The sequence below is a fragment of the Crocuta crocuta genome, unplaced genomic scaffold (genome assembly GCF_008692635.1).
Source record: "Crocuta crocuta isolate KB4526 unplaced genomic scaffold, BGI_CrCroc_1.0 scaffold205, whole genome shotgun sequence".
In the NCBI taxonomy this organism is placed as follows: Eukaryota; Metazoa; Chordata; class Mammalia; order Carnivora; family Hyaenidae; genus Crocuta; species Crocuta crocuta.
Genome location: NW_027530644.1, coordinates 1,589,456 through 1,603,267, shown reverse-complemented (window position 1 = coordinate 1,603,267; position 13,812 = coordinate 1,589,456). Strand labels below are relative to the sequence as shown.

The window sequence follows — 13,812 nt, the reverse complement described above, 5'->3', positions numbered from 1 at the left end:
GTTACTTCATATGACACTGGGTAGCTGTTGCTAGTACGTTGCAAGGTCTACAGTCAGCTACGTGACTGATACATCAGTTTGAAATTTGTTCCCTTGTCAAAAGTTTAACCCTGGTAGAAGGTTGGCCTCACATTCTGGTGTTTGGACATAGGTTAGGTAGGGCTCTGCCTGGTCGAAAAGACCTTTGAGGTCAGCCAGATGCCCTATCACACTTCACTAGAGAGAGGATGGTGGCTCAGGTTGGAGACACCAGGGATCTTTCTTTGACTACTAAGGACTCCCTTTTAGCAGCACGACTGGCACTGATGTCTTACCTCATCCTGTCCTCCCAGCGCTACCACGGGCTGTTCAGGTGGTGACATTCTCTTAGGTCAGGGGCGTCTGAAGAGGGAGAGCTGATGATCTTCTGGCCAGATGTAGCCAGATGTGATCTTGGGACTTTGGGCTTGACTGAAACATCACGTTACTGCTTGGGTTCAGGCCAGACACTGCCAGGCGCCTACTGCTTGACCTCTGTTTAAATGAGGGACTTCAAGACTAGACAGCATGGCTCTTTTCAGTTTATTGGATGAAGGAGTTACACTGGTCTAAGTTAAAAGCAGACCCCAAATGGTTACATTATACAAGCTGTGAGGTTTTTAAACTTGTGACATGGGATAGAAGGGAAATTCTGCTCCTTGCAAGGAAATCCTCACTTAAGCTTCTGGGAGCCAAAAGCACTTAAAACCCATGAAACTTCAGCTGGTCCTGCTTAGCCAGTCCAATTTCTATGAGGAAGGAGCTGGCATATATTCTTGCACTGGTCGCCCTGTAGCCGAATTACTTCTCCATATTCTGGAAGTTCACTTACAGTACCATTACAGGCAAATTTCTTCTTAAATCCCTTCACTAGTTTCTTTTTATCGCAATCACCAGCGATCCCTTAGACAGTACTAAGGGTCTTCCTGTTGTTGCTTTGCTGGATTTCTTTTTAATATATATTTTTAAAATGTTTATTTACTTATTGAGTGAGAGGTACACACAGAGAGAATTCTAAGCAGGCTCCACACCCAGTGCAGAGCTGACAAGAGGCTCTATCCCAGGACCTTGAGATCATGACCTGAGCTGAAATCAATTTGGTGGGTTAACTGACTGAGCCCCCCAGGCCCCCTTCTCTGTTGAATTCTGAGGGTATAATCCTTAGCACCAGTAGGAAACAGATAATTGTCCTTATCTGCAACAGTAAAGAGGTCAAATGAGTGGAGGTTTGGGATAGTGGATGTTCTATAAGATTCTGTTTCCTCAGTGGAAACAGTGGGAAAATGGGGCGAGAAGGTGGGTGTGGGGTTGGAGCCTCGGGAAGCAAGAGGCTTAAGGAGGAGGCTTCTGAGTCCTTATTGGGCAGCAACTCTGTGACTGGGTCTCTGACCAATTTTTAATTGGTCTGTTTGTTTTTCCTTTGGAGTTGTTTGAGTTCCTTACATATTTTGGAAATGAACCCCTTATTAGATATAGGATTGACAAATATTTTCTGCCCTTTCTCTGACCCTCAGTAGGTTCCTTTTTCATTTTGTAGATTGTTTCTTTTGCTGTGCAGAAACTTTTTCGCTCGATGTAGTTCCACTCATTTTTGCTTTTGTTGCTTGTGTTTTTGGTGGCATATCATAACATTTATTGCCAAGACCAGTATCAGGGAGCTTTTTTCCTGTTTTCTTCTAGGCATTACAGTTTAAGGTCTTATCTTTCATTTTCATCAAGTTGTGGAAGATAAGAGTCCAATTCCATTCTTTTGCATGTGAATGCCCAGGTTTTCCAACACCATTTATTGAGGAAACTAGACTGTCTCTGCTGAATATTCTTGCCCATGTCAAGTATTAGTTGACCAGATATGCAAGGGTTTATTTCTGGGCTCTTAATCCTGGCTTTTGAGTCTATGTATCCGTTTTTATGCCAGTGCCATATATATGGTTTTGATTACTATAGCTTTGTAGTACAGTTGAAATCAGGAAATGTGATGCCTCCAGCTTTGTTTTTCTTTCTCAGGTTTGCGTTATCTATTTGAGGTCTTTGGTACCTTATGTATTTTAGGATCACTACTTCTATTTCTGTGAAAACTACCATTGGAATTTCCATAGGAATTACACTGAATCTGTAGATTGCTTTTGGTAGTATGGGCATTTTTTTTTTAAAGTAATCTTCACACCCATTGCAGAGTCCAACATGGGACCTGACCCATGACCCTGAGGTCAAGACCTGAACTGAGATCGAGAGTCAGACACTTAACTTGACTGAGTCACCCAGGTGCCCTGGTAGCATGGACATTTTAACAATGTTAATTCTTCTGAATCATGAACATGAGATATCTTTCCATTTATTTGTGTCTTCTTCAATTTCTTTCATTAATGTCTAATAGTTTTTGTCTTATGGTTTCTCTCTTAAATTTATTCCTAAGTATTGTATTGCTTTTGGTGCTATTGCAAATGAGATTATTTTCTTTATTTCTTTTTCAGAGAGTTCATTGTTAGTGTACAGAAACGCAACTGATGTTTGTATGTTCATATATTTTTAATTTTTTAAAAATATTTACTTATTTTTGAGAGAGGTGGTGGGTGAGGAACAGAGAGAGAGGGAAACACAGAATTGAAAGCAGACTCCAGGCTCCGAGCTGTCAGTACAGAGCCAGATGTGGAGCTCAAACTCACCAACTGCAAGTTCATGATCTGAGCCAAAGTCAGACACTGAACTGACTGAGCCAGCCAGGTACTCCTGTATGTTCATAGTATATCCTGAAACCTTACTGAATTTCTTTAGTCTAACACTTTTTTTGGTGGAGGTTTTTAGGGATTTTTGGGTACAAGATTATGTCATCAGCAAACAAAGGCCATTGTATGTCTTCCTTTCTGATTCTGAGCTGGGCACACTGAAACATGGAGGAACGCAGCCGTGGCCTCAGGTCCTTGGCACTGGTGCACACACTGCAGTACAGGCCGGTGCTTGGACTTGGTCAGCAGGGTGCAGGTGCACAGCTAGTGGCAAGCAAAGCCCAGTAGTGGAGGCCGGTGACAGGAGAGGCCTAGATCCAGGTCCAGAAGCAGCCACAAGCTGTGGCTCTCTGTACACACTCCTGTGGCCACAGGATCTCCCCACAGGCATGTGTACAGTCCGGGAGGCTGGTGTTGGGAGTCAGGGCAAGGATGTGCAGGTGCACAGCCAAAGCAGGTAGCCTCAAGCATGCACTTGCAAGCAAGGCCACCACAGAGACTGTAGCCTTGCATTTTGTACTTCTTTTTTTAAATAAATTTTTAATGTTTTATTTATTTCTGAGAGAGAGAGAGAGAGAGTGAGTAGGGGAGGGTCAGAGAGAGGGGGAGACACATAATCTGAAGCAGGCTCCAGGCTCTGAGCTAGCTGTCAGCACAGAGCCTGATGCGGGGCTCGAACCCATGAACCATGAGATCATGACCTGAGCCGAAGTCGGACGCTTAACCGACTGAGCCACCCAGGTGCCCCTAGCATTTTGTGCTTCTGTAGCTGCAGAGCCTGGGCGCTGCCAGTGGGGATCCTAGGCTCTGCTGGGGGTGGGGCAGGCTAGGGAGTGAAGGAATCAGGTTGCTGGCAAATACTCGTGGGATGAAACCCCAGTAAAATCTGCAGGGGATGTATGGTGACTGTGCTTGCCATTGCTTTTTACAGTGGCAAAAGCTGCTGGGCTCTTTGGCAAAGCAGGTCCCTTGGAACCTCTTGCTGTATGGGTGAAACCAGTAGCCCTTGCTCTTCCTTGTTCCCGACTGTCTCTCTACATCTAGCTTTGCTGGTCTCAAGGTGGAGGGAAATGGAAGCTAGCCTCTGGAAAGATTGTAGAATCTGGCTAACCACCTGCTTTCCCTTTCCCAGCAAGAGAACTTTCTCTAGCTAGGGCATTCCGTCTCTGAAATAGAACAGTGCTGGCCTTGGGGTGAGGGGCATGAAATGATACAGGCAAAATGGCGCTGTCCTTCCTTCCCTTTAGGTGCAGTCTCAATTTTTTGTTCTACTGTGTTGCTGAAGTTTCTGAAATGGACTCCTGAGCTCCCCCAGAGTTATTCTGGTTTGTGGATAGCTATGTAATTGTTGCTTTTTGTAGGGGGCAGAGGCTGAGATCTCCTACTGCATGATCATGGTGATGTCACCACCTAAATGTTTTCTTTTTCTTAAGTTTATTTATTTTGAGAGAGAGAGAGAGAGAGAGAGAGTGAGGAGAGGGGCAGAGAGAGAGGGAGAGAGAGAATCCCAAGCAGGCTCTGCAATGTCAGTGCACAGCCCAACATGGTGCTCAGACCCACAAATAGTGAGATCATGATCTGAGCTGAAGTTTGACACTCAACCAACCGAACCACCCAGGGGCCCCCTACATGTTTTAAAATAAAAATCCATAGGGGCATCTGGTTGGCTCAGTAGGTTAAGCATCCAACTTTGGCTCAGGCCATAATCTCCTGGTTGTGAGTTCAAGCCCCGCATTGGGCTCTGCTGACAACTCAGGGCCTGGAGCCTGCTTTAGATTCTGTGTCTCCCTCTCTCTCTGCCCCTCCCTTGCTCATGCTCGCTGTCTCTCTCTCTCTCTCTCTCTCAAAAATAAACATTAAATAAACCATAGATCTATAATTTCTTTCTGTTCTTCTCAGCTCTTGTCTCCCATCCATAGTTGACAAAGATAGGATGTCACTTTATTATAAATTCCCTCAACCTCTGAAAGCTTCAGTTTTTTCACATTAAATTAAAAAGATTAGATGTATGCAAGACCTCTTTGTTCTTTCATTTTGGTGCACTTTCTGGCACTTTCTGGTGGGTACTGCGTAAATATTTGTTAACTAATTCTGGATAATCAGTCTCATATACTGACCCCTACCAAACACAATAGTTCTGCCATCTATTAACCCATGTTAATACTGTGGTTCTACAATTTAGTAGTTCTGTGAGCTTGAGCAAATTGTTCTCTCTAAGTCTTTCTGGCCATTCTATGATATGGATTAAAGTATGCCTACTCCAGGAGCGCCTGGGTGGCTTAGTCAGTTAAGCGACCGACTTTCGCTTAGGTCATGATCTCGCGGTTTGTGGGTTCAGGCCCCGCGTCGGGCTCTGTGCTGACTGCCAGCTCGGAGCCTGGAGCCTGTTTCAGTCTGTGATTCCCTCTCTCTCTGACCCTCCCCTGCTCGTGCTGTCTCTCTCTCTCTCTCCTAGAAATAAATAAAAACATTAAATAAATAAATAAATAAATAAAAATAAAGTATGCCTACTCCATTAGGTTAGTAGAGCGTGAGGTGAGGCAGACTCCATAGCCCTCCGTGTAATGCCTGTTACAGGGCAAGCATGCAATGAATAGTTACAGCCATTATCATATTAACAGGTACTAGTAAGAAATAATTATCACTAACAGTAGTTCTATGGGAATTTTCCAAGAGCCTCTGTAAGAATAGTTCTCATTACGGGTACTTGGCAGCCTCACTTGGCATCCATTACACTAGGAAATGTGTTGACAGAAAGTTCTGATATCTCCATGTTCCTAGTTTCTAGAAAATCTCTTGCCTCACTATGAACGCTCTGAGTTCCTCACTTCTCCCCGCCATCTCTGCCCCATCACCAGCCACCAGGCCCTGGGCATCTCACTCTCACCAGCTTTGCATCCTGCCCTTTCCTGATCATAGCCCTCGCTCACTCTCCGGGCTCTGTCACACTTCTCAGGCTCTCTCACTGAGCATGAGCAGCTTGACCATCATGATTTTGACTATTTTATTCACCAATCTCTCCCAAGCACCTAAGCGTATATTAGGTATACAACAAATATTTGTTGAACAGACAAATAACATATCCACGGCTATTCCTGATTTCAAGAAAGCATGGTCCCAGATGGATGTTTCAAAATATAGATAGCCAGGACTCAACTCTTCCCGTTGTTAGAGAAGTTCCTGGCGTGGCTTATCCAAAGATCATGTAGGTGCCTCAGAGATAAATGGTCGGGTTTTCATTTCCCCACTCTTTTCTTTATCTCTATTGGATATGGTGTAGCAATTGTTCGCACTGACCAAGGCACAGCCTGTTTTATCCTTCCATTAAAGAAGGAGAGGTTGGATAAACATCTGAGTTTCAAAGGCTTGCCTTCTGTGTTGTAAAGTGATACAAAGAAACCTAGAAGTCATTAAGTAATCACTTAGATGAAATATCATTTGTTAACAGACAAGAAGCCCGAATGTTCTTGTTTACAAAAAATAGCTGAGAGTAATATGCAAAACCAATTTGTTTCTTTACTTTGGCAAAGAGGAGAAGTTTCATCTATTTGTAAGTCTGGCTCTGCTGGTTGTTAAGGCTGATGCTTTCTGAGAATAAGCATCATCTTTATTTGCTTAAAATCACCATAACATCCTTTAATCTCTGTGTCTAATAAATCTCCATGCTTTGGAAATTACATTATGAAGTCAATTTATATAAAAGCTAATTCCAAAAGAACACATTTTGGTTTTGCTCATCTTTAATGTAAAATAACTGTAAAAGAATTTTACCTCCCCTAATATCTTATTTTCAGATGTTATTATCTGGAGATATAATGCAAGTAGAGTTTATCAAAGTTATTAATGTAGATAAGAAAATGTTTATGCAGTGGTGAAATTTAATTTGAGCAGGAGGCCTGTGCAACAGTCTGAAAGGCTCTTAGAAATAAGAGTATGGGGGTGCCTGGGTGGCTTGGTCAGTTAAGAATCCAACATTGGCTTAGGTCATGATCTTATAGTTCGTGGGTTTGATCCCAGTGTCAGGCTCCATGCTCACAGCTCAGAGCCTGGAGACTGCTTCAGATTCTGTGTCTCCCTCCCTCTTTGCCCCTCTTCTGCTCATTCTCTCTCAAAAAACAAATAGACAAAAAGAAATAATAGTATGGGTTTTGTCACAGGACAATGGTTTCATTCATTCACTCTTTGTTAGGTAGCTACTATTGTTAAGCATTACACTATACTTATAATATATTACTTATAATATATATTTGCTCATTTATAAATTCTTTTAAGTTTTATGCATTAAATAGAGAGGTCCCAGGCACAATTCTAGATGCTGAGAATGAACAAGTCACAAATTGCCCCTGCCATCAAGAAGCTTATATTATGTAGTGAGGGGAATTGGAAAATGTAGACAGGTAAGAAACATATGCTTCAGACTAGATATTCTTCAAAGAGCAATACTAAGACAAATAGTTAACATGTCAACAAAAATTATGGGAATCAGTGGAGTAATTTTTTAAAGTACCAAAAAGGGGGTAAAAACCCTGCCAACCTAAAGTTCTATATTCTGAAAACAAAATCCTTCAAAAACTATGGCAAATTAAAGACGTTTTCAGCCAATTAAAGTTGAGTAAAGTTGTAACTAGCAGAACTTAAGTACAAGAAGTCTTAAAAGAAATTATTCAGGGTAAAAGAAAAGGATCCCAGAATCTTCAGGAAAGAAAGAAGATCCCCAGGAAGGATAACTGAGGGTAAGTGTGGAAAAATATTTGCAACTTGAAGCAGCAATAATAGTAATGTCTTACAGTGTTTATGACATTTGTGAGAGAAAAATATTCAAAAGCAATAGCACAAAACTCGGAGAAGGCTACATGGAGTTAAACTGTTTTACACTATTGATGAAGTGGTGAAAGGACTGATTTAAGGTAACTTGTACTTAAATAAAAATGAGATGCATATTATAATCTTTAGAGTAACCACTAAAAGAATAATATGATAATGCTTAATTAAAAGTCAATAGAAAAGATGAAGTGGATTACTGAAAAATACTTGATTAAACAAGTTTAGGAAGCAGGAAAAAATGAGATAAAAATGAGAAGATTAAATAGAAGCAAAAAGCAGGATAGTAAACGTATACCCAAATATGTTAGTAATTACGTTAAATATTAATGGACTAAATACTATGATTAAGAGACCAAAATTGGCAGACCGGACTTAAAAAATTATCCCACATATTTCCTGTTTGTAATTTACACATTAAATATATGGGCACAGACAGGGTGGAAGTAAAAGGAGGATAAAGATATACTAACATTAGCCAAAGGAGAGCTGGCATGCCTATGGCTCTCCAAGCACATTTAAGACAAGGTAACTAGGAATAGAAAGAGGGATATTTCATAATCATGCAAGGGTCAATTCAACAGGAAATCATAATTCTAAATGTGTATGTATCTAATAATATATACTTAAGATATATGAAACAAAAATAAAAGAACTATATAAATACACAATCACAGGTGTAGATTAAAAAAATCCCTCTCTCAGTAGCTGATAAAATAGAACAACAAAAACAAAAAAATCAGTATTCCCAAAGTGGAGGATGCATGATACTAAAATTAGAACCAAAATAGAACATAAGCTGGAACAAAAAACATGTTTCTTTTCTTTTTAAAAATTTTAAATGTTTATTGTTATTATTTATTTTTGAGAGAGAAAGAGAGCATGTGTGTGAGTAGGGGAGGGGCAGAGAGAGAGAGAGAGAGAGAGAGGAAAACACAAAATCTGAAACAGGCTTCAGGTTCTGAGCTGTCAGCACAGAGCCCAACATTAGGCTAGAACCCACAAACTGTGAGACCATGACCTGAGCCAAAGTCCTATTCTTAACTGACTGAGCCACCCAGATGCCCCTCAAAACCAAGTTTCATCCAATTAGAAAGGGTTAAAATAAAGCACAATATATTCTCTGATCAGAGTGGAATTAAACTAGAATCAAAAACAGAAATATAGGGGGCGTCTGGGTGGCTTAGTCGGTTAAGCGTCCGACTTTCACGTAGGTCATGATCTCGCGGTTCGTGGGTTCGAGCCCCCCGTCGGGCTCTGTGCTGACTGCCAGCTCAGAGCCTGGAGGCTGTTTCAGTCTGTGACTCCCTCTCTCTCTGACCCTCCCCTGCTCACGCTGTCTCTCTCTCTCTCCTGGAAATAAATAAAAAACATTTAAAAAAATGTAAAAAATTAAAATTAAAATAAAAAAAAAACAGAAATATAGATTCTGTCTTCAACAACAGATATCAGCAGAATGAGAACCTCTAATTATTTAGAAATTAGGCAACATATTTTTAATTAGCTCATGAGTCAAAGAAGAAATCACAGCAAAAATAAAGAAAATATTTTGAAGTGAATGATACTGAAAATATGGCATATCAAAACATGCCAAATATGGCTAAAGCAGTGCTTAGATCTATTGCTTTAAATGAAATATTAAAAGAAAAGAAAGGTTGAAAACTAACCATGTAAGCTTCTGTTTATCAAAAGTATTTGATAAAAGAAGATGGTGGAGAAGTAAGGAGCTCCGTACATGCACTCGTGCCCATACCTCACATGGAAAAGATCTGAAGCCATTGGAAATCTTACAAAACCTGAGAGATTGGGAGAAAAAGGAGGCAGAATCCACTGCGAAAGCCTTCTAATGGCTACCTCAAGAAACAAGCCAGAGTACACAAGGTGGAGAGTCCAAATATCACCACGAATAGGAAAACAAAATAACCAACGTCGCAACAAGAGAGACCAAGAGATACCATTCAAAAAACATTCTCTGAAAGGAAAGGCCTTGGACAGTCAAAGAGTCTTCCTGGATACAGCAGCGCTTATAGGTGCAGAGAGCATAACAGGTCATTAAAACTAACAAGAGCCGGAGAGCTAACTAAAATGACGAAACGAAAGAGCTCTCCTCCAAAGAAACTCCAAGAAGAAATGACAGCTAATGAACTGCTCAAAACAGATAGCAGCAGCATAACTGAACAAAATTTTAGAATAATAATGGTAAAATTAATAGCTGGGCTTGAAAAACACATAGGGGACATCAAAGAAACTATGGCTACAGACAGAATGGAAAATAAAAATAGGCATGAAGAATTAAAAAATGCGATAAATGAGATACATAATAAATTAGAGGCCTCCAATGCACGGATTGAAGAGGCAGAAAGGAGAATAAGTGATTTAGNGAGGCAAACCATGAGAGACTGTTGAATGCTGAGAAATAAACTGAGGACTTATGGATGTGGGGGGAAAGGGGAGATGGGCATGGAGGAGGGCACTTGTGGGGATTAGCACTGGGTGTTATATGGAAACCAACTTGAGAATAAACTATTTGTAAAAAAAAAAAAAAGTATTTGATAAAAAATAGCAAATAAAACCCAACAACAGTAAAAGTAACAAAATCATAAAGATAAAAGTAGAATCAGTAAAATAGAAAGCAATTATAAACAGAGAAAATCAACAAAATTAAAAGTTGTGTCTCTGGGGGCACCTTGGTGGCTCAGTTGGTTGAGCATCCAACTCTTGATTTCAGCTTCGGTCATGATATCAGGGTCATGGGATTTAGCCCAGCATCAGGCTTCACGCTGGGTTAAGTAAGATTTTCTCTTTCTCCCTCTGTCCCTCCTCACCTTGCATATGGGTGTGTTCTCTCTAAAATAAATTTTTTTTTAAATCCCAACACAGTGTTATTTTTCTTTTGGTAGAAATGTACAAGTTGAATTTAAAATTTGGGGCACCTGGGTGTCTCAGTCCGTTAAGTGTCTAACTTCAGTTCAAGTCATGATCTTACCATTTGTGAGTTTGAGACCCATACTGGGCTCTGCACTGACAGCTCAGAGCCTGGACCTGCTTGGGACTCTATGTCTCCCTCTCTCTTTCTGCCCCTCCCCTGCTCTCTCTCTCTCTCTCTCAAAACTATATAAACATTAAAAAAATAAAATAAAATTTATATGGAAATGCCTAGAATCCTAAGATAATTTGAAGAACAGAACTGGAGGACTTGTACACCACCAAATTTTAAAACTTATGAAACTATAAAACCATAAAACTACCATAATTAATTCAGTATGGTACTAACAAAGGATAATCAAATATACCAAAGGAACACAGAGAGCCTATTAGGAAGTCCAGAAACAGACCCTCACGTAGAGGTCAACTAGTTTACAATAAAGGTACCTCTGCAACTCAGTGGGGAAATGACAGCGTTTTCCATCAATACTAATGAATTGGATTATAAAATAACTTGCCCCGTAGTTCATTATATACACGCAAAAAATGTATTTGAAATGAATCATAGAGTTAAGCATGAAAAGGAAAACAATAAAGCTCTTAGAAAGAAAAACATAGAAAGATACTTTTTACGAAGTACAAGAACTCACAAAACTGCTGGATAGTGATGGAAGTTGGAGAGTGGATTAATCCCTTTTGGGGGATTAGGAAGGGACAAGTGGACCCTCCAGGATGCTATAAATGTTCCTCCCAGCTCTGGATCTGGTGGTTTGGAGCACGTATGCATCTGTACAATGCATCATGCCATACATTTAGATTGGGGCACTTTATTCCATAAAGAGTAGAAGTAAAAATTAACAAACGTATCAAGAAAGAAGTCTTGATGGAAATGAGGAAGCACTTTGATATTTGTTCTCCTCTTCCCACCTCGCACTCTTGTGCCCCACCTCCCAAGTGAACCTTTGTCAGGTCTTTTTCTGTGTATTGACCAAAACACTTTCAAAAAGCATTTAAAGTACTAAATCTAAGGTTCTGTGAGACTTCCCCTATAACTCTAAATAAACTTGGAAAAAGTTCTCAGATAATCTAGTGACTTGGCAAAAGCTCAAATTTGTATCAACAACTGATGAGGGAGCTCCTTGAGTAAAATACGGACACCAGGGGTGCAGTTGGGTGGCTCAGTAGGTTAAGCATCAGACCCTCCTTGATCTCAGCTCAGCTCTTTTTTTTTTTTTACACTTATTTATTATTGAGAGACAGAGAGAGACAGAGCATGAATGGGGGAGGGGTAGAGAGAGAGGGAGACACAGAATCTGAAGCAGGCTCCAGGCTCTGAGCAAGCTGTCAGCACAGAGCCCGATGTGGGGCTTGAACCGACGAACCGCGAGATCATGACCTGAGCCGAAGTCGGACGCCCAACCGACTGAGCCACCCAGGTGCACCTGATCTCAGCTCAGCTCTTGATCTCAGGGTTGTGAGTTCAAGCCCCACAGTGGGCTCCATGCTGGATGTGAAGCTTACTTAAAAAAATAAATATTGACATCAAACCAAGGTAAAACCACTTGGGAGTTTAATCACTGTCACATATTCTGGAAGTAACACAGTCACTATGATAGGCCCAGGGAAATCCATAAAAATGGGATGACATTTCTTTCTCCAATGGGTTCACACTCTAATAAGAATAACTAAGGTTTATATAGTTCTTCTTGTGTTCAAGGAATTATTCTAAGTGCTTTACTTGCAAGTGAATTTATTTCATTCTCCCAGGGACCCAATGAGATGGATTATCCCTCATTTTACAGATGACAAAACTGAGACACTGAGAGGTTAAGTAATATATCCAGATCACACAGCTCATAAATGGTAAAGCTGGATTTGAACACAGACATTCTGGTGCTATTCCATGTATTTTACACCCTTTGTTCTATAAGAGAATGAATGCTTTCTCTCCCTTAGGGCTAGGTAGGAGTATTGGGGGCAAAGGACCCCTCTTTGGATTTCCTTAAAAGTCCATGAGCAGTGTACACCAGGGGCTGAGCAACCAGGAAAGGGTCACCATCTCAGTCCTCTGGAGGCCTAGCCTACAGGAGGTGGTCTGTGTATCTGTATTTAATCTCTAAAGTAGAATGGCGATTCCTGAACCCGGCAACCTGTCCACCTCAGGTTTGGAAGGGATGTTTCATCTTAGATGAAGCAGTTTCTTATTCTTATCCTCATGCAAGGAGGGCTAACTAGCAGATTTTCTTAAGAGAATTTCTGTAGGAGGCTGGAAATTGAATCTTCCTCCTTCCGGCACACCAGCACCACTGACAGCATTTGCAAAATTCCCGGTAATTAGATCAATTTGCCAACACTGCAGATAAAAGGAGTATTTTAAACTTGATTTTATCTTACTGCATATGCTTTGTTTACTTCCTTATCAGTGCTGTGGTTTTTTTTTTTTTTTTCAATTTTACACAGGCCTTTTCCTTGAGGAGTCTGAGAGGTACGCTCAAATGAGAGCTTTTTGTTCATCTCGGATTCTTAAAAATTGAGTTATATTTGCCATACAACATTGTGTAAGTTTGAGGCTTATGACATATAGATTTGATACATTTATGTTTCAGTATAATCACCATTGTAGCATAACCTAATGTGTCTATCATGTCATATAATTATCGTTTCTTCTAGTGTTGGGAAAAATGAAGATCTAGTCTCTTAGCAAGTTAAATGTTTATAATCCAGTTCTGTTGTCTATAATCACTGTACTGTGTATTAGGTTTCCAAGACTTATCTGCTAGTTGCCTCTTTGATTTTTGGGTACAGGGTTTTTTTCTTTATATTTTTGGTACAAGGTTTCTCAACCTCAGCACTATCAACATTTTGGACAATAGAACTCTTTGTTGTTGGGGCCGTCCTGTCCTGTTCATGAGAGGATGGTTAGCAGCATCCCTGGATTCTACTCACCTGATGTCAGGATCACCTACACCCCCAGTTGTGACACCGAAAATGTCTCCAGACAATGTCAACTGGGGAGGGGGGAGTCCACTTAGATTGGACACTGCTGTAGTCCCTGGTTCACAACAGCAACAAACCCAAGTACAGTTAGTTATAAAGGTCCAGACATTGTGCGTCTGTGTAACTAACCCCAATGCAAATGGTAGACACCTGCAAGTATCTGGATTGTGTGGGTTCTCAAGGTCACAGACTCATGTAGCTTCCAGCTCTGGGCCAGATGCAGAGTCTGCATAAAATTTTTGTTGGACGAATAAAAAAGTCAGTGATGACTCCATAAAAATTCCTTTTAATCTATGAATTTGAGGCAACTGGATATAAAATAAACCAA

The 13,812-nt window shown here is 40.6% G+C and overlaps 1 pseudogene; it reads right to left on the bottom strand.

Annotated features, from left to right (window-relative positions):
* Window positions 1–720: 720 nt before the first annotated feature.
* LOC144235556 (eukaryotic translation initiation factor 1 pseudogene) lies at window positions 721–3,132 on the bottom strand (annotated as a pseudogene).
* Between the last annotated feature and the right edge of the window lie 10,680 nt (window positions 3,133–13,812).